The sequence below is a fragment of the Drosophila ananassae genome (assembly GCF_017639315.1).
Source record: "Drosophila ananassae strain 14024-0371.13 chromosome Y unlocalized genomic scaffold, ASM1763931v2 tig00000095, whole genome shotgun sequence".
NCBI lineage: Eukaryota > Metazoa > Arthropoda > Insecta > Diptera > Drosophilidae > Drosophila > Drosophila ananassae.
Window position 1 is genome coordinate 689,764 of NW_025319057.1, and position 27,507 is coordinate 717,270.

The following is a 27,507-nucleotide window of genomic DNA, read 5'->3' on the forward strand; positions in this document are numbered from 1 at the left end:
CTCGGGATGAGCAACTGAATATTGGATTTCCTGGGCCGCTTTCCTTTTTAAGTCCTGGAAAACCCTGCATCCTTTGTAAAGGCTTACGTGCCGACCCCCACAATTACAGCAACGCGGGGGTTTATGGCGTGGCTTTTTGCAAGCTGTGGTTGGATGCTGTCCTGCGCATTTCATGCAAACGAAGTTCCGTCTGCAAGATCCCTTGGTATGCCCATATTTTTGGCATCTGTGGCATTGAGCCAGGGCATGGGGGTTTTTTGGGGCATATAGGGGTAAAGACATAAGCGGGACCAAAGGCTTGCGAGGAGGGGCCGGTGCCGGTGGTGTTTTGTTGTTGTTATTGTAGCTGTTTCTGCTGTTTTTGTTTCTATTGATGGTGTCTTTATTAAACCCTACCCTGTCCCCATTATTTATATTTTTACTTTTACACCTGTGAGCTTCAGCCCTATATTCCTGACGCTCCATATAAAGTTTTTGGGCGAAAAGACTTTTGAAAGCGGGAGTTTTTTTATTAGGGCTGTGGGGGAACGAGATGTTGCATCCAAGGGAGGCATTCGTTTTACCAGATTGTTGTGGACAGAGATCAGGGGGGGTGTGAATAATGGCTTTAACAATTTGATGTGCTGGGCCCATGTCTGTGGAACTGGATTCATTACTGAGTTTAGTTGTAGCCACATTACCAGGAGGAGCACTAGAAATTGGCGTAGTTTTAGGGGAAAGAGAAGCGCTATGTAACCCTTGCTGTAGGACATTACTATAAGAGGCTTTTTTATGAGGCAGTAATTGGGTTTCCTTCAACTGGGAGAAGAAGTTTCGCAGAAGTTCAACCGATTGGACAATGGGTGTATCTTTCGGATTTGGTTCGGTGACAGGGGGATTCGGTGATGAATCGATTTTGCATCCCTGGTCATAACTTGTTGCATTCGACTCGTCATGGAAGATACGCTTGCTTATGCTGGTGATGGCATTTGGGGAAGACGATAAGTGGCGTTTATTATTGTTGTTTCTTTGTCTAGTCTCCCATGAGTTCCCAGTAATAGTATTTGGGGCAGAGTTTTTAGCCGGCGAGCAATTTTGCAGTTGTGTTTTAGTTTGTGCTTGGTGTTGTGTTTTGGTTTGCGTTTGGTGTTGTGTTTGTGTTCGTGTATGAGGTTTTGGTTGTGGTTGGGACTGTGTAGGTGTTTGATGTTGCTCTGTGTCAGCAACCGTAGCCTGTATGAAGTGGGCAGGAGCCGTTGTCGTTGTGTTTGTGTGAAAGTTAGAAACTTCTGTGTGGAGGCATATGTTGGCGCCAATTTCAGGCCCCGAGTACAAAGCAGAGGAAAGTGGGGAGGTATGTGTGTGTGACTGCGTATGTGTTTGTGCTTGGGTGTAGGGGTTCGCGCCAGAAACAGGCATTAAGGGAATTGAAGAAAGTAGAGCAGTGCGTGTGTGTGTGCCTGGTTGTGTGTGTGTATGGGATTTTGTGTAATTGCCTTTGTTCGTATTAGTTGCCATTTCTTTATTTAAATCTTGATGATTTGGCGAACTCTTCACATTTGAAGAGGGGTCAGTGGGGGGATTTATTATTTTAGGATCATTTTCATTAAACAGAATCATGCATGAGTCCTCCGAGTGAAGGGATAGAGGATCAGATTGTTTAGATTGCTTGGAGGACTCACCAACTTTGGGTGACCTGAAAATCATGGCCAATTGAGCCGAGTCCAGCGATGTATAGGTCTCCAAGTCGTCTGCGTTAAATTTATCCATTTCTTTTTGCAATTCACTCCTGAAATCCTCCATAGTAATGAGTCACTTTTTTTTTTAATTTTGTAATTGTTTTTATTTAAATAGAGTTCTTTGTTTTTTTAATTTATTAGTTTTTTTTTAAAATTCTTTCTTATTTTTTTAACAATAATTGCTTTACAAATAAAATAAGTGAGGAGCGTCCGTAATGCTCCAGTGGTCCGACAATTATGATCGGGGAGCCTCCCGGAGTATTACCCGAAAGGCAACTTTTTTTCCGGGAGACTCTCCACATCGTTGGCGGGCTCCTGGAGAGAGCACTTTCTCCTGTTGTTGTTTCTGGGGTCGTCGGGTCGCATTCGTCCCATGGTCGTCTTGGCGCTGGGTGGCAACTCCATATGCCAGGCGGGACCAATTGGCAGCTCTCGTTGGTGGTACTTTGTCCCAGGTGGCAACTCCGACCACCAGGCCGGGCAGGTTGGCAGCACACGTCTCAGAAATGGGTAAATATTGTAAGAAAATTTAAAATTTGTGAGTTTTTGTATTGCAGGGAGACATTTAGGGCAGCACATTGAGGGACGGCATTGTGGGACAGTGGATTTTGCCGGTTGGCGTGTTCGAGGGCGTCTTCTTTCAGGAGCATCGGGTCGTTTAGTCTTGGATGGTAAGTCTTTGTTTTGGTTTCTTCTTCTTATTAGTCTTCCATTTGTCAGTGTAGTTATTATTATATATTTAGGTCTAGTCAGGTACAGGTGCAGGTGAGTCCAGAGGATGTCGTCAGGATGGGTAAAAAATATCACAGGTGAGTATCACAGTTGGTTAGATCAGTCGGTAGTCGGCTTTGTCGTGGGAAGATATTATTTATATATTCAATTGCATGTGATGCAGGAATAAGAAGAAGACATGTAAACAAAGAAGATTTCTGGACAGGATTTAGGAGCATATCACATAGATTGAAACAGGTGAGTGAGACAAAAAGAAAAGAAAAGGACTGGAGGTCTTGGAGCAGGTGCCATCATTGGTAGTGCAGTAAGCTACAACTGGCATCGTTCTCATTGTGGAGATTTTAAGTTATTCATAATTTCAATTTTCCTATTTTCATTTCAGATCCTAGGTGTTGATGGCGATGGGTGGCCTTTTCGCATGTATCCCTACATGGTCTGCGCGTTCGAGAAGAAGTTCGTCGAGTGGTGGGTGAGTCAGTTAAGCTTTTTTAACGGTGTCAAAATTGATATTTCATATTCCCTTCTATTTCAGGTACGAAGTGCAGAGAGTTATATTTTCGGGTGAAAGCAGGCCGCGTCATCTTTATCTTCGCATGGCAAGCAGTGGATCATGTGAGTAAGGTTTTCCGAAGTTTTCTTGTCGCTATGTGGGTCCGGAAAACGTCATCTGTGCTCATGTACTACTGGAAAAAGTTAGGATCAAGCCGGAGCTGCGATGTTTAACTCCTGTCTTCAGCTAGATGGTGGGGATTTTGTCAGATCAATCAAGTCAGGAGGAATGTTTATTTCCCAGGGGAGAATCTTGATGTCGGGTAAGACTAGGCGTCTCACCATCAGAGGTTGACCGCGTAGCATCCGTTCTGCTCGTTGTAGGGAGATTTCACGATTTACGTAAGACTTTCTAATCCAATTTATTGCTCTCTCGCCAAGCCTATTTATCCCGGAGCTTGAGAAGTTTGGATGGACGTATTTGGGCTTGAACTTGGCATCTTCGGCAGCGTCGTCCTCCTTTTTTATGTTTAGCCGAAGGAGCGTAGGGATGATGCAGGGTTGTGGGTGAGTTTTCCTCGATTCTTTGAAATGTTCCTCGATCTGCTTCGCCAGTCTCGGCCTGGTCTTTTTAGTGCATTCAGGGGTGACCATTTGAAGGCTGAGGTGTTGGGCCACAGGGTTTATGTGCGAGGCCAGGGAGTTCGCAAGCCGGGAACTTTGGGCCTGATAAATTTCTTCCAGGGTCTTAATTTTATGTGCTCTGGCGATTTCCTTATTGGGTACGTGTCTGTCGTAGCCGAGCGCTCGTCTTATAATTGAGTTTGTCGTTTGTTGGACCCTTAGTACCGCCGATTCAGAGGCAACCGATGCCCACACCGGTATGGCGTATTGCCATAGGGGAATGATGAGTTGTTTAATAAGTGTGGCCTTGGTTTGCCGAGGTAGAGGGCTGGTGGGCCCAAGAAGCCAGTTTAGGCTCTTTGCCCTGGCCCGTGTCCTGATGCATATCTGGGTGATGTGTTTGTTCATATTTATTTTACTGTCTAGTGTGAGCCCGAGATATTTATAGGAGATTGCGTGTGGGATGGTCTGTCCATCCAAAAGGAGCTGGGTTTTGGTGTCTTTGGCTGTGGGTCTGCCTTGATTGAACGTGACGTGGGAACATTTTTTGACGTTGAAAGACATGCCCCATGTATTTGCCCAGGAAGAGATTGCGTCCAGGTACGCCTGTAGTTGCTTGCTGTGGTAGTTTGAGGCATCGTGCTTGTACAGGATGGCCGTGTCATCCGCATAAGTGGAGAGGAGAAAATTTCCCGGGCTGTGGGTATTGCTCCTAGCAATGCTGGGAACAATGTCTGGGAGAGGCATGTCAGAGGTGAATATGAGGTAGAGGATTGGACCTAGGATGCTTCCTTGAGGCACTCCTGCCTTGATAGAACCCAATCTTGACCTGGTACTGCCCGCACCTTTTACTTTAAATTTTCTATTTTCCAGGTACGCAGTCAGCACCTTAAGTAGTTGAGGCGGGAGGATTCTTTTCAGCTTCAGGAGCAATCCTTTGTGCCAGACCTTGTCAAAGGCTTGGGAGAAATCAAGGAAAACGGCTGAGCATTTCTCCTTCTCTTCAAATGCTTTGAGGACATGCTGCGTGACCCTCAGGATCTGCTGTTCAGCGCTATGCTCCGGACGAAAGCCGAACTGGTGCCCAGGAATTGCTTCCGAAAACATCCTGCACTCCATGAGCTTGGGGAGCAGTAGTCTCTCGAATAGTTTTCCAAATCCAGAGAGTAGGCTTATAGGCCTGTAAGAGTCTGGGCAGTGGGTTGGCTTTCCCGATTTGTGGATCATTGTGATGATTGCCAGCTTCCACTGCTGGGGGAAATGCCCAATCCTAAGTATGGAGTTGAAGATGTAGAGCAGATAAAGTACAGCTTTTTTGGGTAGCAGTTTTATCAGGGAGTTTGAGATCCGGTCTTCGCCAGGACTCTTGGCTGAAGCTAGTGAAGAGATCTCAGTGAGAAGTTCCTCCAGTTTAAAGGACACTGGAGCCAAGGGAGGAGATTGAGGTGAGTGTACGGGTCGGCTGTTTTGTTCGTAAAGCAAAGTGAGTTTTTCTTCTTCTTCTTTCAGGTTCATTCTGGGGGAGAATCTTTCTTCAAGGTGTTTCGCAAAGGCATCAGCTTTTTCCTTCGGGGTTCGGGTCCATCTGTAGGTTTGAGACTTGGTCAAGTTCCTGTGAGTCACACACTGGAGCGGTATCTTGAGTGGATGGTCCGCAGGAGGTTGCCTTTTGATGAGCCTTGTGATTCTCCATATTTTGGCCATATTGTATTTGTCTGCTGGATCCAGATCCGTGAGCATCCTGTCCATCCTAGCCCGTTTCAGGTATTTAATTGATTTTTTTAATTTGTTTTTTGCCCTGGAGTAATTCTCTTTATTTACAGGTGAGGGATCCGTCAACATTGCTTGTTGGCAAGCTAGCGCTTTCTCAAGGAGAAGTCTGGCAGTTTTGTCCAGCCTTATCTTGGAGTGATGTGGGCGTTTGTTGGTGTTTGTGGAGACGCGGTTTGTGGTGGAGGAGGCATGGGTGGCTGCCAGCTCTATGTTTTTCAAAAGTATGTCAACACAATCTTCTATGTCATTGCCGCTGCAAATTTCCGTATTTAGATGTATTGATTTTTCCAGGTGTTTCTGGAAAGCACGTATGGATTGGGATCCTCTTGGAAGGGGAAGAGGTCTGGCAGAATTTTGATCTGGAGTGGATGGACTCAAGGGGATCATGCCCATAGAAACCGTGATCAGGATTGGAACATGGTCAGAGGTTAATTCATTTGCGGAGGTTATAGAGATGTGGCTGGCAAGGAAACCTGAGTAGACGGCGAAATCAATTGCAGACGGATTGGCCTTTTGGTTGAAGGGAAAGTGTGTGGCACCACCAGTCGCCAGGATATTGTATCTTGGTTTCGAAAGGATGGCCTCAGCCAGCATTTTACCCCTGGAGCAGCTGCGAGCGTTGCCCCACCATTGACTTTTTGCGTTCCAGTCCCCGGCTAGGATGAATCTGAGCGACTGTGGATGGCACATCTCGTCCATTTGGTTGAGGATGTGGGTGAAGGCCGCCGTTGACCATTTTTTAGCCGGCGGACAATATATAGAGGCAAGTATAGTGTTATTGTATAAAATTGGGCAAATCTGTAGATTATCCTTTTCCACAGGGGCAACGACAGTGTGGCTGATCCCGTGTCTGATGATAGTGGCCGCACCACCCTTACGCTGAGAAGTAGGATTTGTTGCTGTGTAGACATGGAAACCGGGGATAGAGAAAATTTTGGATCTGCACTCACTAATGAGCAGCACATCCACATTGTGGCGATTTAAAAAGATCTCCAAATCCTGTAGCTTGTTCTGGATGCCACACGCATTCCAGGAGCATATTTGTAAGATTTTTTGCAAATTAGACATAATAAAGGTCATTGGCAGCTGAGATGTTTTCTATGAGGGAGGCCATTTCAATTGTTTGTATAGAACCTGATAAGTTGGCAAGAGTATCATTATTGGTTGACATCTCTGTATTATCAAAGACGTTGGTTATTTTGTTAAAAAGGATGGTTAATTTTTTAATTTGGTTTTCAATTTTGGATAGTTGAGCCAGAACCTTTAAGTTAGCTTCCTCGTGTAGCTTGATGATGTTTTCTTGCAGCTTGTGCCAGTGCTGCTGGGAGTTGGCCTCTAAAGGCTCCTTTTCTTGTTTTTTCTCCAGTTTCATCCTCTCCTGGAAGCGAGCCAGGTGGGCTTCCGCAGGATTTGGTTTTAGATGTTTCTGGGGCCTGTGCGAGTTGTAGTTATTTCGATGTTGAGAAGGCTGTGCTATCCTAGGTCTAGGGTTAGGGGATTTGTGGGGGTAATGGCGATTGGTTTGGGGGCCATAAAGGCGCGGGTCCCTGATGAATCGTTCGTCATTCCTCAGGATGTCCCAATAGTTGTTGCTGAGATGGTGTTGGCGCTGGATAGGTTCTACATTCCTCCTATTCTCTGTGCGAGAGGCCCGATGGCGCTCGGGATGAGCAACTGAATATTGGATTTCCTGGGCCGCTTTCCTTTTTAAGTCCTGGAAAACCCTGCATCCTTTGTAAAGGCTTACGTGCCGACCCCCACAATTACAGCAACGCGGGGGTTTATGGCGTGGCTTTTTGCAAGCTGTGGTTGGATGCTGTCCTGCGCATTTCATGCAAACGAAGTTCCGTCTGCAAGATCCCTTGGTATGCCCATATTTTTGGCATCTGTGGCATTGAGCCAGGGCATGGGGGTTTTTTGGGGCATATAGGGGTAAAGACATAAGCGGGACCAAAGGCTTGCGAGGAGGGGCCGGTGCCGGTGGTGTTTTGTTGTTGTTATTGTAGCTGTTTCTGCTGTTTTTGTTTCTATTGATGGTGTCTTTATTAAACCCTACCCTGTCCCCATTATTTATATTTTTACTTTTACACCTGTGAGCTTCAGCCCTATATTCCTGACGCTCCATATAAAGTTTTTGGGCGAAAAGACTTTTGAAAGCGGGAGTTTTTTTATTAGGGCTGTGGGGGAACGAGATGTTGCATCCAAGGGAGGCATTCGTTTTACCAGATTGTTGTGGACAGAGATCAGGGGGGGTGTGAATAATGGCTTTAACAATTTGATGTGCTGGGCCCATGTCTGTGGAACTGGATTCATTACTGAGTTTAGTTGTAGCCACATTACCAGGAGGAGCACTAGAAATTGGCGTAGTTTTAGGGGAAAGAGAAGCGCTATGTAACCCTTGCTGTAGGACATTACTATAAGAGGCTTTTTTATGAGGCAGTAATTGGGTTTCCTTCAACTGGGAGAAGAAGTTTCGCAGAAGTTCAACCGATTGGACAATGGGTGTATCTTTCGGATTTGGTTCGGTGACAGGGGGATTCGGTGATGAATCGATTTTGCATCCCTGGTCATAACTTGTTGCATTCGACTCGTCATGGAAGATACGCTTGCTTATGCTGGTGATGGCATTTGGGGAAGACGATAAGTGGCGTTTATTATTGTTGTTTCTTTGTCTAGTCTCCCATGAGTTCCCAGTAATAGTATTTGGGGCAGAGTTTTTAGCCGGCGAGCAATTTTGCAGTTGTGTTTTAGTTTGTGCTTGGTGTTGTGTTTTGGTTTGCGTTTGGTGTTGTGTTTGTGTTCGTGTATGAGGTTTTGGTTGTGGTTGGGACTGTGTAGGTGTTTGATGTTGCTCTGTGTCAGCAACCGTAGCCTGTATGAAGTGGGCAGGAGCCGTTGTCGTTGTGTTTGTGTGAAAGTTAGAAACTTCTGTGTGGAGGCATATGTTGGCGCCAATTTCAGGCCCCGAGTACAAAGCAGAGGAAAGTGGGGAGGTATGTGTGTGTGACTGCGTATGTGTTTGTGCTTGGGTGTAGGGGTTCGCGCCAGAAACAGGCATTAAGGGAATTGAAGAAAGTAGAGCAGTGCGTGTGTGTGTGCCTGGTTGTGTGTGTGTATGGGATTTTGTGTAATTGCCTTTGTTCGTATTAGTTGCCATTTCTTTATTTAAATCTTGATGATTTGGCGAACTCTTCACATTTGAAGAGGGGTCAGTGGGGGGATTTATTATTTTAGGATCATTTTCATTAAACAGAATCATGCATGAGTCCTCCGAGTGAAGGGATAGAGGATCAGATTGTTTAGATTGCTTGGAGGACTCACCAACTTTGGGTGACCTGAAAATCATGGCCAATTGAGCCGAGTCCAGCGATGTATAGGTCTCCAAGTCGTCTGCGTTAAATTTATCCATTTCTTTTTGCAATTCACTCCTGAAATCCTCCATAGTAATGAGTCACTTTTTTTTTTAATTTTGTAATTGTTTTTATTTAAATAGAGTTCTTTGTTTTTTTAATTTATTAGTTTTTTTTTAAAATTCTTTCTTATTTTTTTAACAATAATTGCTTTACAAATAAAATAAGTGAGGAGCGTCCGTAATGCTCCAGTGGTCCGACAATTATGATCGGGGAGCCTCCCGGAGTATTACCCGAAAGGCAACTTTTTTTCCGGGAGACTCTCCACATCGTTGGCGGGCTCCTGGAGAGAGCACTTTCTCCTGTTGTTGTTTCTGGGGTCGTCGGGTCGCATTCGTCCCATGGTCGTCTTGGCGCTGGGTGGCAACTCCATATGCCAGGCGGGACCAATTGGCAGCTCTCGTTGGTGGTACTTTGTCCCAGGTGGCAACTCCGACCACCAGGCCGGGCAGGTTGGCAGCACACGTCTCAGAAATGGGTAAATATTGTAAGAAAATTTAAAATTTGTGAGTTTTTGTATTGCAGGGAGACATTTAGGGCAGCACATTGAGGGACGGCATTGTGGGACAGTGGATTTTGCCGGTTGGCGTGTTCGAGGGCGTCTTCTTTCAGGAGCATCGGGTCATTTAGTCTTGGATGGTAAGTCTTTGTTTTGGTTTCTTCTTCTTATTAGTCTTCCATTTGTCAGTGTAGTTATTATTATATATTTAGGTCTAGTCAGGTACAGGTGCAGGTGAGTCCAGAGGATGTCGTCAGGATGGGTAAAAAATATCACAGGTGAGTATCACAGTTGGTTAGATCAGTCGGTAGTCGGCTTTGTCGTGGGAAGATATTATTTATATATTCAATTGCATGTGATGCAGGAATAAGAAGAAGACATGTAAACAAAGAAGATTTCTGGACAGGATTTAGGAGCATATCACATAGATTGAAACAGGTGAGTGAGACAAAAAGAAAAGAAAAGGACTGGAGGTCTTGGAGCAGGTGCCATCATTGGTAGTGCAGTAAGCTACAACTGGCATCGTTCTCATTGTGGAGATTTTAAGTTATTCATAATTTCAATTTTCCTATTTTCATTTCAGATCCTAGGTGTTGATGGCGATGGGTGGCCTTTTCGCATGTATCCCTACATGGTCTGCGCGTTCGAGAAGAAGTTCGTCGAGTGGTGGGTGAGTCAGTTAAGCTTTTTTAACGGTGTCAAAATTGATATTTCATATTCCCTTCTATTTCAGGTACGAAGTGCAGAGAGTTATATTTTCGGGTGAAAGCAGGCCGCGTCATCTTTATCTTCGCATGGCAAGCAGTGGATCATGTGAGTAAGGTTTTCCGAAGTTTTCTTGTCGCTATGTGGGTCCGGAAAACGTCATCTGTGCTCATGTACTACTGGAAAAAGTTAGGATCAAGCCGGAGCTGCGATGTTTAACTCCTGTCTTCAGCTAGATGGTGGGGATTTTGTCAGATCAATCAAGTCAGGAGGAATGTTTATTTCCCAGGGGAGAATCTTGATGTCGGGTAAGACTAGGCGTCTCACCATCAGAGGTTGACCGCGTAGCATCCGTTCTGCTCGTTGTAGGGAGATTTCACGATTTACGTAAGACTTTCTAATCCAATTTATTGCTCTCTCGCCAAGCCTATTTATCCCGGAGCTTGAGAAGTTTGGATGGACGTATTTGGGCTTGAACTTGGCATCTTCGGCAGCGTCGTCCTCCTTTTTTATGTTTAGCCGAAGGAGCGTAGGGATGATGCAGGGTTGTGGGTGAGTTTTCCTCGATTCTTTGAAATGTTCCTCGATCTGCTTCGCCAGTCTCGGCCTGGTCTTTTTAGTGCATTCAGGGGTGACCATTTGAAGGCTGAGGTGTTGGGCCACAGGGTTTATGTGCGAGGCCAGGGAGTTCGCAAGCCGGGAACTTTGGGCCTGATAAATTTCTTCCAGGGTCTTAATTTTATGTGCTCTGGCGATTTCCTTATTGGGTACGTGTCTGTCGTAGCCGAGCGCTCGTCTTATAATTGAGTTTGTCGTTTGTTGGACCCTTAGTACCGCCGATTCAGAGGCAAGCGATGCCCACACCGGTATGGCGTATTGCCATAGGGGAATGATGAGTTGTTTAATAAGTGTGGCCTTGGTTTGCCGAGGTAGAGGGCTGGTGGGCCCAAGAAGCCAGTTTAGGCTCTTTGCCCTGGCCCGTGTCCTGATGCATATCTGGGTGATGTGTTTGTTCATATTTATTTTACTGTCTAGTGTGAGCCCGAGATATTTATAGGAGATTGCGTGTGGGATGGTCTGTCCATCCAAAAGGAGCTGGGTTTTGGTGTCTTTGGCTGTGGGTCTGCCTTGATTGAACGTGACGTGGGAACATTTTTTGACGTTGAAAGACATGCCCCATGTATTTGCCCAGGAAGAGATTGCGTCCAGGTACGCCTGTAGTTGCTTGCTGTGGTAGTTTGAGGCATCGTGCTTGTACAGGATGGCCGTGTCATCCGCATAAGTGGAGAGGAGAAAATTTCCCGGGCTGTGGGTATTGCTCCTAGCAATGCTGGGAACAATGTCTGGGAGAGGCATGTCAGAGGTGAATATGAGGTAGAGGATTGGACCTAGGATGCTTCCTTGAGGCACTCCTGCCTTGATAGAACCCAATCTTGACCTGGTACTGCCCGCACCTTTTACTTTAAATTTTCTATTTTCCAGGTACGCAGTCAGCACCTTAAGTAGTTGAGGCGGGAGGATTCTTTTCAGCTTCAGGAGCAATCCTTTGTGCCAGACCTTGTCAAAGGCTTGGGAGAAATCAAGGAAAACGGCTGAGCATTTCTCCTTCTCTTCAAATGCTTTGAGGACATGCTGCGTGACCCTCAGGATCTGCTGTTCAGCGCTATGCTCCGGACGAAAGCCGAACTGGTGCCCAGGAATTGCTTCCGAAAACATCCTGCACTCCATGAGCTTGGGGAGCAGTAGTCTCTCGAATAGTTTTCCAAATCCAGAGAGTAGGCTTATAGGCCTGTAAGAGTCTGGGCAGTGGGTTGGCTTTCCCGATTTGTGGATCATTGTGATGATTGCCAGCTTCCACTGCTGGGGGAAATGCCCAATCCTAAGTATGGAGTTGAAGATGTAGAGCAGATAAAGTACAGCTTTTTTGGGTAGCAGTTTTATCAGGGAGTTTGAGATCCGGTCTTCGCCAGGACTCTTGGCTGAAGCTAGTGAAGAGATCTCAGTGAGAAGTTCCTCCAGTTTAAAGGACACTGGAGCCAAGGGAGGAGATTGAGGTGAGTGTACGGGTCGGCTGTTTTGTTCGTAAAGCAAAGTGAGTTTTTCTTCTTCTTCTTTCAGGTTCATTCTGGGGGAGAATCTTTCTTCAAGGTGTTTCGCAAAGGCATCAGCTTTTTCCTTCGGGGTTCGGGTCCATCTGTAGGTTTGAGACTTGGTCAAGTTCCTGTGAGTCACACACTGGAGCGGTATCTTGAGTGGATGGTCCGCAGGAGGTTGCCTTTTGATGAGCCTTGTGATTCTCCATATTTTGGCCATATTGTATTTGTCTGCTGGATCCAGATCCGTGAGCATCCTGTCCATCCTAGCCCGTTTCAGGTATTTAATTGATTTTTTTAATTTGTTTTTTGCCCTGGAGTAATTCTCTTTATTTACAGGTGAGGGATCCGTCAACATTGCTTGTTGGCAAGCTAGCGCTTTCTCAAGGAGAAGTCTGGCAGTTTTGTCCAGCCTTATCTTGGAGTGATGTGGGCGTTTGTTGGTGTTTGTGGAGACGCGGTTTGTGGTGGAGGAGGCATGGGTGGCTGCCAGCTCTATGTTTTTCAAAAGTATGTCAACACAATCTTCTATGTCATTGCCGCTGCAAATTTCCGTATTTAGATGTATTGATTTTTCCAGGTGTTTCTGGAAAGCACGTATGGATTGGGATCCTCTTGGAAGGGGAAGAGGTCTGGCAGAATTTTGATCTGGAGTGGATGGACTCAAGGGGATCATGCCCATAGAAACCGTGATCAGGATTGGAACATGGTCAGAGGTTAATTCATTTGCGGAGGTTATAGAGATGTGGCTGGCAAGGAAACCTGAGTAGACGGCGAAATCAATTGCAGACGGATTGGCCTTTTGGTTGAAGGGAAAGTGTGTGGCACCACCAGTCGCCAGGATATTGTATCTTGGTTTCGAAAGGATGGCCTCAGCCAGCATTTTACCCCTGGAGCAGCTGCGAGCGTTGCCCCACCATTGACTTTTTGCGTTCCAGTCCCCGGCTAGGATGAATCTGAGCGACTGTGGATGGCACATCTCGTCCATTTGGTTGAGGATGTGGGTGAAGGCCGCCGTTGACCATTTTTTAGCCGGCGGACAATATATAGAGGCAAGTATAGTGTTATTGTATAAAATTGGGCAAATCTGTAGATTATCCTTTTCCACAGGGGCAACGACAGTGTGGCTGATCCCGTGTCTGATGATAGTGGCCGCACCACCCTTACGCTGAGAAGTAGGATTTGTTGCTGTGTAGACATGGAAACCGGGGATAGAGAAAATTTTGGATCTGCACTCACTAATGAGCAGCACATCCACATTGTGGCGATTTAAAAAGATCTCCAAATCCTGTAGCTTGTTCTGGATGCCACACGCATTCCAGGAGCATATTTGTAAGATTTTTTGCAAATTAGACATAATAAAGGTCATTGGCAGCTGAGATGTTTTCTATGAGGGAGGCCATTTCAATTGTTTGTATAGAACCTGATAAGTTGGCAAGAGTATCATTATTGGTTGACATCTCTGTATTATCAAAGACGTTGGTTATTTTGTTAAAAAGGATGGTTAATTTTTTAATTTGGTTTTCAATTTTGGATAGTTGAGCCAGAACCTTTAAGTTAGCTTCCTCGTGTAGCTTGATGATGTTTTCTTGCAGCTTGTGCCAGTGCTGCTGGGAGTTGGCCTCTAAAGGCTCCTTTTCTTGTTTTTTCTCCAGTTTCATCCTCTCCTGGAAGCGAGCCAGGTGGGCTTCCGCAGGATTTGGTTTTAGATGTTTCTGGGGCCTGTGCGAGTTGTAGTTATTTCGATGTTGAGAAGGCTGTGCTATCCTAGGTCTAGGGTTAGGGGATTTGTGGGGGTAATGGCGATTGGTTTGGGGGCCATAAAGGCGCGGGTCCCTGATGAATCGTTCGTCATTCCTCAGGATGTCCCAATAGTTGTTGCTGAGATGGTGTTGGCGCTGGATAGGTTCTACATTCCTCCTATTCTCTGTGCGAGAGGCCCGATGGCGCTCGGGATGAGCAACTGAATATTGGATTTCCTGGGCCGCTTTCCTTTTTAAGTCCTGGAAAACCCTGCATCCTTTGTAAAGGCTTACGTGCCGACCCCCACAATTACAGCAACGCGGGGGTTTATGGCGTGGCTTTTTGCAAGCTGTGGTTGGATGCTGTCCTGCGCATTTCATGCAAACGAAGTTCCGTCTGCAAGATCCCTTGGTATGCCCATATTTTTGGCATCTGTGGCATTGAGCCAGGGCATGGGGGTTTTTTGGGGCATATAGGGGTAAAGACATAAGCGGGACCAAAGGCTTGCGAGGAGGGGCCGGTGCCGGTGGTGTTTTGTTGTTGTTATTGTAGCTGTTTCTGCTGTTTTTGTTTCTATTGATGGTGTCTTTATTAAACCCTACCCTGTCCCCATTATTTATATTTTTACTTTTACACCTGTGAGCTTCAGCCCTATATTCCTGACGCTCCATATAAAGTTTTTGGGCGAAAAGACTTTTGAAAGCGGGAGTTTTTTTATTAGGGCTGTGGGGGAACGAGATGTTGCATCCAAGGGAGGCATTCGTTTTACCAGATTGTTGTGGACAGAGATCAGGGGGGGTGTGAATAATGGCTTTAACAATTTGATGTGCTGGGCCCATGTCTGTGGAACTGGATTCATTACTGAGTTTAGTTGTAGCCACATTACCAGGAGGAGCACTAGAAATTGGCGTAGTTTTAGGGGAAAGAGAAGCGCTATGTAACCCTTGCTGTAGGACATTACTATAAGAGGCTTTTTTATGAGGCAGTAATTGGGTTTCCTTCAACTGGGAGAAGAAGTTTCGCAGAAGTTCAACCGATTGGACAATGGGTGTATCTTTCGGATTTGGTTCGGTGACAGGGGGATTCGGTGATGAATCGATTTTGCATCCCTGGTCATAACTTGTTGCATTCGACTCGTCATGGAAGATACGCTTGCTTATGCTGGTGATGGCATTTGGGGAAGACGATAAGTGGCGTTTATTATTGTTGTTTCTTTGTCTAGTCTCCCATGAGTTCCCAGTAATAGTATTTGGGGCAGAGTTTTTAGCCGGCGAGCAATTTTGCAGTTGTGTTTTAGTTTGTGCTTGGTGTTGTGTTTTGGTTTGCGTTTGGTGTTGTGTTTGTGTTCGTGTATGAGGTTTTGGTTGTGGTTGGGACTGTGTAGGTGTTTGATGTTGCTCTGTGTCAGCAACCGTAGCCTGTATGAAGTGGGCAGGAGCCGTTGTCGTTGTGTTTGTGTGAAAGTTAGAAACTTCTGTGTGGAGGCATATGTTGGCGCCAATTTCAGGCCCCGAGTACAAAGCAGAGGAAAGTGGGGAGGTATGTGTGTGTGACTGCGTATGTGTTTGTGCTTGGGTGTAGGGGTTCGCGCCAGAAACAGGCATTAAGGGAATTGAAGAAAGTAGAGCAGTGCGTGTGTGTGTGCCTGGTTGTGTGTGTGTATGGGATTTTGTGTAATTGCCTTTGTTCGTATTAGTTGCCATTTCTTTATTTAAATCTTGATGATTTGGCGAACTCTTCACATTTGAAGAGGGGTCAGTGGGGGGATTTATTATTTTAGGATCATTTTCATTAAACAGAATCATGCATGAGTCCTCCGAGTGAAGGGATAGAGGATCAGATTGTTTAGATTGCTTGGAGGACTCACCAACTTTGGGTGACCTGAAAATCATGGCCAATTGAGCCGAGTCCAGCGATGTATAGGTCTCCAAGTCGTCTGCGTTAAATTTATCCATTTCTTTTTGCAATTCACTCCTGAAATCCTCCATAGTAATGAGTCACTTTTTTTTTTAATTTTGTAATTGTTTTTATTTAAATAGAGTTCTTTGTTTTTTTAATTTATTAGTTTTTTTTTAAAATTCTTTCTTATTTTTTTAACAATAATTGCTTTACAAATAAAATAAGTGAGGAGCGTCCGTAATGCTCCAGTGGTCCGACAATTATGATCGGGGAGCCTCCCGGAGTATTACCCGAAAGGCAACTTTTTTTCCGGGAGACTCTCCACATCGTTGGCGGGCTCCTGGAGAGAGCACTTTCTCCTGTTGTTGTTTCTGGGGTCGTCGGGTCGCATTCGTCCCATGGTCGTCTTGGCGCTGGGTGGCAACTCCATATGCCAGGCGGGACCAATTGGCAGCTCTCGTTGGTGGTACTTTGTCCCAGGTGGCAACTCCGACCACCAGGCCGGGCAGGTTGGCAGCACACGTCTCAGAAATGGGTAAATATTGTAAGAAAATTTAAAATTTGTGAGTTTTTGTATTGCAGGGAGACATTTAGGGCAGCACATTGAGGGACGGCATTGTGGGACAGTGGATTTTGCCGGTTGGCGTGTTCGAGGGCGTCTTCTTTCAGGAGCATCGGGTCGTTTAGTCTTGGATGGTAAGTCTTTGTTTTGGTTTCTTCTTCTTATTAGTCTTCCATTTGTCAGTGTAGTTATTATTATATATTTAGGTCTAGTCAGGTACAGGTGCAGGTGAGTCCAGAGGATGTCGTCAGGATGGGTAAAAAATATCACAGGTGAGTATCACAGTTGGTTAGATCAGTCGGTAGTCGGCTTTGTCGTGGGAAGATATTATTTATATATTCAATTGCATGTGATGCAGGAATAAGAAGAAGACATGTAAACAAAGAAGATTTCTGGACAGGATTTAGGAGCATATCACATAGATTGAAACAGGTGAGTGAGACAAAAAGAAAAGAAAAGGACTGGAGGTCTTGGAGCAGGTGCCATCATTGGTAGTGCAGTAAGCTACAACTGGCATCGTTCTCATTGTGGAGATTTTAAGTTATTCATAATTTCAATTTTCCTATTTTCATTTCAGATCCTAGGTGTTGATGGCGATGGGTGGCCTTTTCGCATGTATCCCTACATGGTCTGCGCGTTCGAGAAGAAGTTCGTCGAGTGGTGGGTGAGTCAGTTAAGCTTTTTTAACGGTGTCAAAATTGATATTTCATATTCCCTTCTATTTCAGGTACGAAGTGCAGAGAGTTATATTTTCGGGTGAAAGCAGGCCGCGTCATCTTTATCTTCGCATGGCAAGCAGTGGATCATGTGAGTAAGGTTTTCCGAAGTTTTCTTGTCGCTATGTGGGTCCGGAAAACGTCATCTGTGCTCATGTACTACTGGAAAAAGTTAGGATCAAGCCGGAGCTGCGATGTTTAACTCCTGTCTTCAGCTAGATGGTGGGGATTTTGTCAGATCAATCAAGTCAGGAGGAATGTTTATTTCCCAGGGGAGAATCTTGATGTCGGGTAAGACTAGGCGTCTCACCATCAGAGGTTGACCGCGTAGCATCCGTTCTGCTCGTTGTAGGGAGATTTCACGATTTACGTAAGACTTTCTAATCCAATTTATTGCTCTCTCGCCAAGCCTATTTATCCCGGAGCTTGAGAAGTTTGGATGGACGTATTTGGGCTTGAACTTGGCATCTTCGGCAGCGTCGTCCTCCTTTTTTATGTTTAGCCGAAGGAGCGTAGGGATGATGCAGGGTTGTGGGTGAGTTTTCCTCGATTCTTTGAAATGTTCCTCGATCTGCTTCGCCAGTCTCGGCCTGGTCTTTTTAGTGCATTCAGGGGTGACCATTTGAAGGCTGAGGTGTTGGGCCACAGGGTTTATGTGCGAGGCCAGGGAGTTCGCAAGCCGGGAACTTTGGGCCTGATAAATTTCTTCCAGGGTCTTAATTTTATGTGCTCTGGCGATTTCCTTATTGGGTACGTGTCTGTCGTAGCCGAGCGCTCGTCTTATAATTGAGTTTGTCGTTTGTTGGACCCTTAGTACCGCCGATTCAGAGGCAACCGATGCCCACACCGGTATGGCGTATTGCCATAGGGGAATGATGAGTTGTTTAATAAGTGTGGCCTTGGTTTGCCGAGGTAGAGGGCTGGTGGGCCCAAGAAGCCAGTTTAGGCTCTTTGCCCTGGCCCGTGTCCTGATGCATATCTGGGTGATGTGTTTGTTCATATTTATTTTACTGTCTAGTGTGAGCCCGAGATATTTATAGGAGATTGCGTGTGGGATGGTCTGTCCATCCAAAAGGAGCTGGGTTTTGGTGTCTTTGGCTGTGGGTCTGCCTTGATTGAACGTGACGTGGGAACATTTTTTGACGTTGAAAGACATGCCCCATGTATTTGCCCAGGAAGAGATTGCGTCCAGGTACGCCTGTAGTTGCTTGCTGTGGTAGTTTGAGGCATCGTGCTTGTACAGGATGGCCGTGTCATCCGCATAAGTGGAGAGGAGAAAATTTCCCGGGCTGTGGGTATTGCTCCTAGCAATGCTGGGAACAATGTCTGGGAGAGGCATGTCAGAGGTGAATATGAGGTAGAGGATTGGACCTAGGATGCTTCCTTGAGGCACTCCTGCCTTGATAGAACCCAATCTTGACCTGGTACTGCCCGCACCTTTTACTTTAAATTTTCTATTTTCCAGGTACGCAGTCAGCACCTTAAGTAGTTGAGGCGGGAGGATTCTTTTCAGCTTCAGGAGCAATCCTTTGTGCCAGACCTTGTCAAAGGCTTGGGAGAAATCAAGGAAAACGGCTGAGCATTTCTCCTTCTCTTCAAATGCTTTGAGGACATGCTGCGTGACCCTCAGGATCTGCTGTTCAGCGCTATGCTCCGGACGAAAGCCGAACTGGTGCCCAGGAATTGCTTCCGAAAACATCCTGCACTCCATGAGCTTGGGGAGCAGTAGTCTCTCGAATAGTTTTCCAAATCCAGAGAGTAGGCTTATAGGCCTGTAAGAGTCTGGGCAGTGGGTTGGCTTTCCCGATTTGTGGATCATTGTGATGATTGCCAGCTTCCACTGCTGGGGGAAATGCCCAATCCTAAGTATGGAGTTGAAGATGTAGAGCAGATAAAGTACAGCTTTTTTGGGTAGCAGTTTTATCAGGGAGTTTGAGATCCGGTCTTCGCCAGGACTCTTGGCTGAAGCTAGTGAAGAGATCTCAGTGAGAAGTTCCTCCAGTTTAAAGGACACTGGAGCCAAGGGAGGAGATTGAGGTGAGTGTACGGGTCGGCTGTTTTGTTCGTAAAGCAAAGTGAGTTTTTCTTCTTCTTCTTTCAGGTTCATTCTGGGGGAGAATCTTTCTTCAAGGTGTTTCGCAAAGGCATCAGCTTTTTCCTTCGGGGTTCGGGTCCATCTGTAGGTTTGAGACTTGGTCAAGTTCCTGTGAGTCACACACTGGAGCGGTATCTTGAGTGGATGGTCCGCAGGAGGTTGCCTTTTGATGAGCCTTGTGATTCTCCATATTTTGGCCATATTGTATTTGTCTGCTGGATCCAGATCCGTGAGCATCCTGTCCATCCTAGCCCGTTTCAGGTATTTAATTGATTTTTTTAATTTGTTTTTTGCCCTGGAGTAATTCTCTTTATTTACAGGTGAGGGATCCGTCAACATTGCTTGTTGGCAAGCTAGCGCTTTCTCAAGGAGAAGTCTGGCAGTTTTGTCCAGCCTTATCTTGGAGTGATGTGGGCGTTTGTTGGTGTTTGTGGAGACGCGGTTTGTGGTGGAGGAGGCATGGGTGGCTGCCAGCTCTATGTTTTTCAAAAGTATGTCAACACAATCTTCTATGTCATTGCCGCTGCAAATTTCCGTATTTAGATGTATTGATTTTTCCAGGTGTTTCTGGAAAGCACGTATGGATTGGGATCCTCTTGGAAGGGGAAGAGGTCTGGCAGAATTTTGATCTGGAGTGGATGGACTCAAGGGGATCATGCCCATAGAAACCGTGATCAGGATTGGAACATGGTCAGAGGTTAATTCATTTGCGGAGGTTATAGAGATGTGGCTGGCAAGGAAACCTGAGTAGACGGCGAAATCAATTGCAGACGGATTGGCCTTTTGGTTGAAGGGAAAGTGTGTGGCACCACCAGTCGCCAGGATATTGTATCTTGGTTTCGAAAGGATGGCCTCAGCCAGCATTTTACCCCTGGAGCAGCTGCGAGCGTTGCCCCACCATTGACTTTTTGCGTTCCAGTCCCCGGCTAGGATGAATCTGAGCGACTGTGGATGGCACATCTCGTCCATTTGGTTGAGGATGTGGGTGAAGGCCGCCGTTGACCATTTTTTAGCCGGCGGACAATATATAGAGGCAAGTATAGTGTTATTGTATAAAATTGGGCAAATCTGTAGATTATCCTTTTCCACAGGGGCAACGACAGTGTGGCTGATCCCGTGTCTGATGATAGTGGCCGCACCACCCTTACGCTGAGAAGTAGGATTTGTTGCTGTGTAGACATGGAAACCGGGGATAGAGAAAATTTTGGATCTGCACTCACTAATGAGCAGCACATCCACATTGTGGCGATTTAAAAAGATCTCCAAATCCTGTAGCTTGTTCTGGATGCCACACGCATTCCAGGAGCATATTTGTAAGATTTTTTGCAAATTAGACATAATAAAGGTCATTGGCAGCTGAGATGTTTTCTATGAGGGAGGCCATTTCAATTGTTTGTATAGAACCTGATAAGTTGGCAAGAGTATCATTATTGGTTGACATCTCTGTATTATCAAAGACGTTGGTTATTTTGTTAAAAAGGATGGTTAATTTTTTAATTTGGTTTTCAATTTTGGATAGTTGAGCCAGAACCTTTAAGTTAGCTTCCTCGTGTAGCTTGATGATGTTTTCTTGCAGCTTGTGCCAGTGCTGCTGGGAGTTGGCCTCTAAAGGCTCCTTTTCTTGTTTTTTCTCCAGTTTCATCCTCTCCTGGAAGCGAGCCAGGTGGGCTTCCGCAGGATTTGGTTTTAGATGTTTCTGGGGCCTGTGCGAGTTGTAGTTATTTCGATGTTGAGAAGGCTGTGCTATCCTAGGTCTAGGGTTAGGGGATTTGTGGGGGTAATGGCGATTGGTTTGGGGGCCATAAAGGCGCGGGTCCCTGATGAATCGTTCGTCATTCCTCAGGATGTCCCAATAGTTGTTGCTGAGATGGTGTTGGCGCTGGATAGGTTCTACATTCCTCCTATTCTCTGTGCGAGAGGCCCGATGGCGCTCGGGATGAGCAACTGAATATTGGATTTCCTGGGCCGCTTTCCTTTTTAAGTCCTGGAAAACCCTGCATCCTTTGTAAAGGCTTACGTGCCGACCCCCACAATTACAGCAACGCGGGGGTTTATGGCGTGGCTTTTTGCAAGCTGTGGTTGGATGCTGTCCTGCGCATTTCATGCAAACGAAGTTCCGTCTGCAAGATCCCTTGGTATGCCCATATTTTTGGCATCTGTGGCATTGAGCCAGGGCATGGGGGTTTTTTGGGGCATATAGGGGTAAAGACATAAGCGGGACCAAAGGCTTGCGAGGAGGGGCCGGTGCCGGTGGTGTTTTGTTGTTGTTATTGTAGCTGTTTCTGCTGTTTTTGTTTCTATTGATGGTGTCTTTATTAAACCCTACCCTGTCCCCATTATTTATATTTTTACTTTTACACCTGTGAGCTTCAGCCCTATATTCCTGACGCTCCATATAAAGTTTTTGGGCGAAAAGACTTTTGAAAGCGGGAGTTTTTTTATTAGGGCTGTGGGGGAACGAGATGTTGCATCCAAGGGAGGCATTCGTTTTACCAGATTGTTGTGGACAGAGATCAGGGGGGGTGTGAATAATGGCTTTAACAATTTGATGTGCTGGGCCCATGTCTGTGGAACTGGATTCATTACTGAGTTTAGTTGTAGCCACATTACCAGGAGGAGCACTAGAAATTGGCGTAGTTTTAGGGGAAAGAGAAGCGCTATGTAACCCTTGCTGTAGGACATTACTATAAGAGGCTTTTTTATGAGGCAGTAATTGGGTTTCCTTCAACTGGGAGAAGAAGTTTCGCAGAAGTTCAACCGATTGGACAATGGGTGTATCTTTCGGATTTGGTTCGGTGACAGGGGGATTCGGTGATGAATCGATTTTGCATCCCTGGTCATAACTTGTTGCATTCGACTCGTCATGGAAGATACGCTTGCTTATGCTGGTGATGGCATTTGGGGAAGACGATAAGTGGCGTTTATTATTGTTGTTTCTTTGTCTAGTCTCCCATGAGTTCCCAGTAATAGTATTTGGGGCAGAGTTTTTAGCCGGCGAGCAATTTTGCAGTTGTGTTTTAGTTTGTGCTTGGTGTTGTGTTTTGGTTTGCGTTTGGTGTTGTGTTTGTGTTCGTGTATGAGGTTTTGGTTGTGGTTGGGACTGTGTAGGTGTTTGATGTTGCTCTGTGTCAGCAACCGTAGCCTGTATGAAGTGGGCAGGAGCCGTTGTCGTTGTGTTTGTGTGAAAGTTAGAAACTTCTGTGTGGAGGCATATGTTGGCGCCAATTTCAGGCCCCGAGTACAAAGCAGAGGAAAGTGGGGAGGTATGTGTGTGTGACTGCGTATGTGTTTGTGCTTGGGTGTAGGGGTTCGCGCCAGAAACAGGCATTAAGGGAATTGAAGAAAGTAGAGCAGTGCGTGTGTGTGTGCCTGGTTGTGTGTGTGTATGGGATTTTGTGTAATTGCCTTTGTTCGTATTAGTTGCCATTTCTTTATTTAAATCTTGATGATTTGGCGAACTCTTCACATTTGAAGAGGGGTCAGTGGGGGGATTTATTATTTTAGGATCATTTTCATTAAACAGAATCATGCATGAGTCCTCCGAGTGAAGGGATAGAGGATCAGATTGTTTAGATTGCTTGGAGGACTCACCAACTTTGGGTGACCTGAAAATCATGGCCAATTGAGCCGAGTCCAGCGATGTATAGGTCTCCAAGTCGTCTGCGTTAAATTTATCCATTTCTTTTTGCAATTCACTCCTGAAATCCTCCATAGTAATGAGTCACTTTTTTTTTTAATTTTGTAATTGTTTTTATTTTTTTAGAGTTCTTTGTTTTTTTAATTTATTAGTTTTTTTTTAAAATTCTTTCTTATTTTTTTAACAATAATTGCTTTACAAATAAAATAAGTGAGGAGCGTCCGTAATGCTCCAGTGGTCCGACAATTATGATCGGGGAGCCTCCCGGAGTATTACCCGAAAGGCAACTTTTTTTCCGGGAGACTCTCCACATCGTTGGCGGGCTCCTGGAGAGAGCACTTTCTCCTGTTGTTGTTTCTGGGGTCGTCGGGTCGCATTCGTCCCATGGTCGTCTTGGCGCTGGGTGGCAACTCCATATGCCAGGCGGGACCAATTGGCAGCTCTCGTTGGTGGTACTTTGTCCCAGGTGGCAACTCCGACCACCAGGCCGGGCAGGTTGGCAGCACACGTCTCAGAAATGGGTAAATATTGTAAGAAAATTTAAAATTTGTGAGTTTTTGTATTGCAGGGAGACATTTAGGGCAGCACATTGAGGGACGGCATTGTGGGACAGTGGATTTTGCCGGTTGGCGTGTTCGAGGGCGTCTTCTTTCAGGAGCATCGGGTCGTTTAGTCTTGGATGGTAAGTCTTTGTTTTGGTTTCTTCTTCTTATTAGTCTTCCATTTGTCAGTGTAGTTATTATTATATATTTAGGTCTAGTCAGGTACAGGTGCAGGTGAGTCCAGAGGATGTCGTCAGGATGGGTAAAAAATATCACAGGTGAGTATCACAGTTGGTTAGATCAGTCGGTAGTCGGCTTTGTCGTGGGAAGATATTATTTATATATTCAATTGCATGTGATGCAGGAATAAGAAGAAGACATGTAAACAAAGAAGATTTCTGGACAGGATTTAGGAGCATATCACATAGATTGAAACAGGTGAGTGAGACAAAAAGAAAAGAAAAGGACTGGAGGTCTTGGAGCAGGTGCCATCATTGGTAGTGCAGTAAGCTACAACTGGCATCGTTCTCATTGTGGAGATTTTAAGTTATTCATAATTTCAATTTTCCTATTTTCATTTCAGATCCTAGGTGTTGATGGCGATGGGTGGCCTTTTCGCATGTATCCCTACATGGTCTGCGCGTTCGAGAAGAAGTTCGTCGAGTGGTGGGTGAGTCAGTTAAGCTTTTTTAACGGTGTCAAAATTGATATTTCATATTCCCTTCTATTTCAGGTACGAAGTGCAGAGAGTTATATTTTCGGGTGAAAGCAGGCCGCGTCATCTTTATCTTCGCATGGCAAGCAGTGGATCATGTGAGTAAGGTTTTCCGAAGTTTTCTTGTCGCTATGTGGGTCCGGAAAACGTCATCTGTGCTCATGTACTACTGGAAAAAGTTAGGATCAAGCCGGAGCTGCGATGTTTAACTCCTGTCTTCAGCTAGATGGTGGGGATTTTGTCAGATCAATCAAGTCAGGAGGAATGTTTATTTCCCAGGGGAGAATCTTGATGTCGGGTAAGACTAGGCGTCTCACCATCAGAGGTTGACCGCGTAGCATCCGTTCTGCTCGTTGTAGGGAGATTTCACGATTTACGTAAGACTTTCTAATCCAATTTATTGCTCTCTCGCCAAGCCTATTTATCCCGGAGCTTGAGAAGTTTGGATGGACGTATTTGGGCTTGAACTTGGCATCTTCGGCAGCGTCGTCCTCCTTTTTTATGTTTAGCCGAAGGAGCGTAGGGATGATGCAGGGTTGTGGGTGAGTTTTCCTCGATTCTTTGAAATGTTCCTCGATCTGCTTCGCCAGTCTCGGCCTGGTCTTTTTAGTGCATTCAGGGGTGACCATTTGAAGGCTGAGGTGTTGGGCCACAGGGTTTATGTGCGAGGCCAGGGAGTTCGCAAGCCGGGAACTTTGGGCCTGATAAATTTCTTCCAGGGTCTTAATTTTATGTGCTCTGGCGATTTCCTTATTGGGTACGTGTCTGTCGTAGCCGAGCGCTCGTCTTATAATTGAGTTTGTCGTTTGTTGGACCCTTAGTACCGCCGATTCAGAGGCAAGCGATGCCCACACCGGTATGGCGTATTGCCATAGGGGAATGATGAGTTGTTTAATAAGTGTGGCCTTGGTTTGCCGAGGTAGAGGGCTGGTGGGCCCAAGAAGCCAGTTTAGGCTCTTTGCCCTGGCCCGTGTCCTGATGCATATCTGGGTGATGTGTTTGTTCATATTTATTTTACTGTCTAGTGTGAGCCCGAGATATTTATAGGAGATTGCGTGTGGGATGGTCTGTCCATCCAAAAGGAGCTGGGTTTTGGTGTCTTTGGCTGTGGGTCTGCCTTGATTGAACGTGACGTGGGAACATTTTTTGACGTTGAAAGACATGCCCCATGTATTTGCCCAGGAAGAGATTGCGTCCAGGTACGCCTGTAGTTGCTTGCTGTGGTAGTTTGAGGCATCGTGCTTGTACAGGATGGCCGTGTCATCCGCATAAGTGGAGAGGAGAAAATTTCCCGGGCTGTGGGTATTGCTCCTAGCAATGCTGGGAACAATGTCTGGGAGAGGCATGTCAGAGGTGAATATGAGGTAGAGGATTGGACCTAGGATGCTTCCTTGAGGCACTCCTGCCTTGATAGAACCCAATCTTGACCTGGTACTGCCCGCACCTTTTACTTTAAATTTTCTATTTTCCAGGTACGCAGTCAGCACCTTAAGTAGTTGAGGCGGGAGGATTCTTTTCAGCTTCAGGAGCAATCCTTTGTGCCAGACCTTGTCAAAGGCTTGGGAGAAATCAAGGAAAACGGCTGAGCATTTCTCCTTCTCTTCAAATGCTTTGAGGACATGCTGCGTGACCCTCAGGATCTGCTGTTCAGCGCTATGCTCCGGACGAAAGCCGAACTGGTACCCAGGAATTGCTTCCGAAAACATCCTGCACTCCATGAGCTTGGGGAGCAGTAGTCTCTCGAATAGTTTTCCAAATCCAGAGAGTAGGCTTATAGGCCTGTAAGAGTCTGGGCAGTGGGTTGGCTTTCCCGATTTGTGGATCATTGTGATGATTGCCAGCTTCCACTGCTGGGGGAAATGCCCAATCCTAAGTATGGAGTTGAAGATGTAGAGCAGATAAAGTACAGCTTTTTTGGGTAGCAGTTTTATCAGGGAGTTTGAGATCCGGTCTTCGCCAGGACTCTTGGCTGAAGCTAGTGAAGAGATCTCAGTGAGAAGTTCCTCCAGTTTAAAGGACACTGGAGCCAAGGGAGGAGATTGAGGTGAGTGTACGGGTCGGCTGTTTTGTTCGTAAAGCAAAGTGAGTTTTTCTTCTTCTTCTTTCAGGTTCATTCTGGGGGAGAATCTTTCTTCAAGGTGTTTCGCAAAGGCATCAGCTTTTTCCTTCGGGGTTCGGGTCCATCTGTAGGTTTGAGACTTGGTCAAGTTCCTGTGAGTCACACACTGGAGCGGTATCTTGAGTGGATGGTCCGCAGGAGGTTGCCTTTTGATGAGCCTTGTGATTCTCCATATTTTGGCCATATTGTATTTGTCTGCTGGATCCAGATCCGTGAGCATCCTGTCCATCCTAGCCCGTTTCAGGTATTTAATTGATTTTTTTAATTTGTTTTTTGCCCTGGAGTAATTCTCTTTATTTACAGGTGAGGGATCCGTCAACATTGCTTGTTGGCAAGCTAGCGCTTTCTCAAGGAGAAGTCTGGCAGTTTTGTCCAGCCTTATCTTGGAGTGATGTGGGCGTTTGTTGGTGTTTGTGGAGACGCGGTTTGTGGTGGAGGAGGCATGGGTGGCTGCCAGCTCTATGTTTTTCAAAAGTATGTCAACACAATCTTCTATGTCATTGCCGCTGCAAATTTCCGTATTTAGATGTATTGATTTTTCCAGGTGTTTCTGGAAAGCACGTATGGATTGGGATCCTCTTGGAAGGGGAAGAGGTCTGGCAGAATTTTGATCTGGAGTGGATGGACTCAAGGGGATCATGCCCATAGAAACCGTGATCAGGATTGGAACATGGTCAGAGGTTAATTCATTTGCGGAGGTTATAGAGATGTGGCTGGCAAGGAAACCTGAGTAGACGGCGAAATCAATTGCAGACGGATTGGCCTTTTGGTTGAAGGGAAAGTGTGTGGCACCACCAGTCGCCAGGATATTGTATCTTGGTTTCGAAAGGATGGCCTCAGCCAGCATTTTACCCCTGGAGCAGCTGCGAGCGTTGCCCCACCATTGACTTTTTGCGTTCCAGTCCCCGGCTAGGATGAATCTGAGCGACTGTGGATGGCACATCTCGTCCATTTGGTTGAGGATGTGGGTGAAGGCCGCCGTTGACCATTTTTTAGCCGGCGGACAATATATAGAGGCAAGTATAGTGTTATTGTATAAAATTGGGCAAATCTGTAGATTATCCTTTTCCACAGGGGCAACGACAGTGTGGCTGATCCCGTGTCTGATGATAGTGGCCGCACCACCCTTACGCTGAGAAGTAGGATTTGTTGCTGTGTAGACATGGAAACCGGGGATAGAGAAAATTTTGGATCTGCACTCACTAATGAGCAGCACATCCACATTGTGGCGATTTAAAAAGATCTCCAAATCCTGTAGCTTGTTCTGGATGCCACACGCATTCCAGGAGCATATTTGTAAGATTTTTTGCAAATTAGACATAATAAAGGTCATTGGCAGCTGAGATGTTTTCTATGAGGGAGGCCATTTCAATTGTTTGTATAGAACCTGATAAGTTGGCAAGAGTATCATTATTGGTTGACATCTCTGTATTATC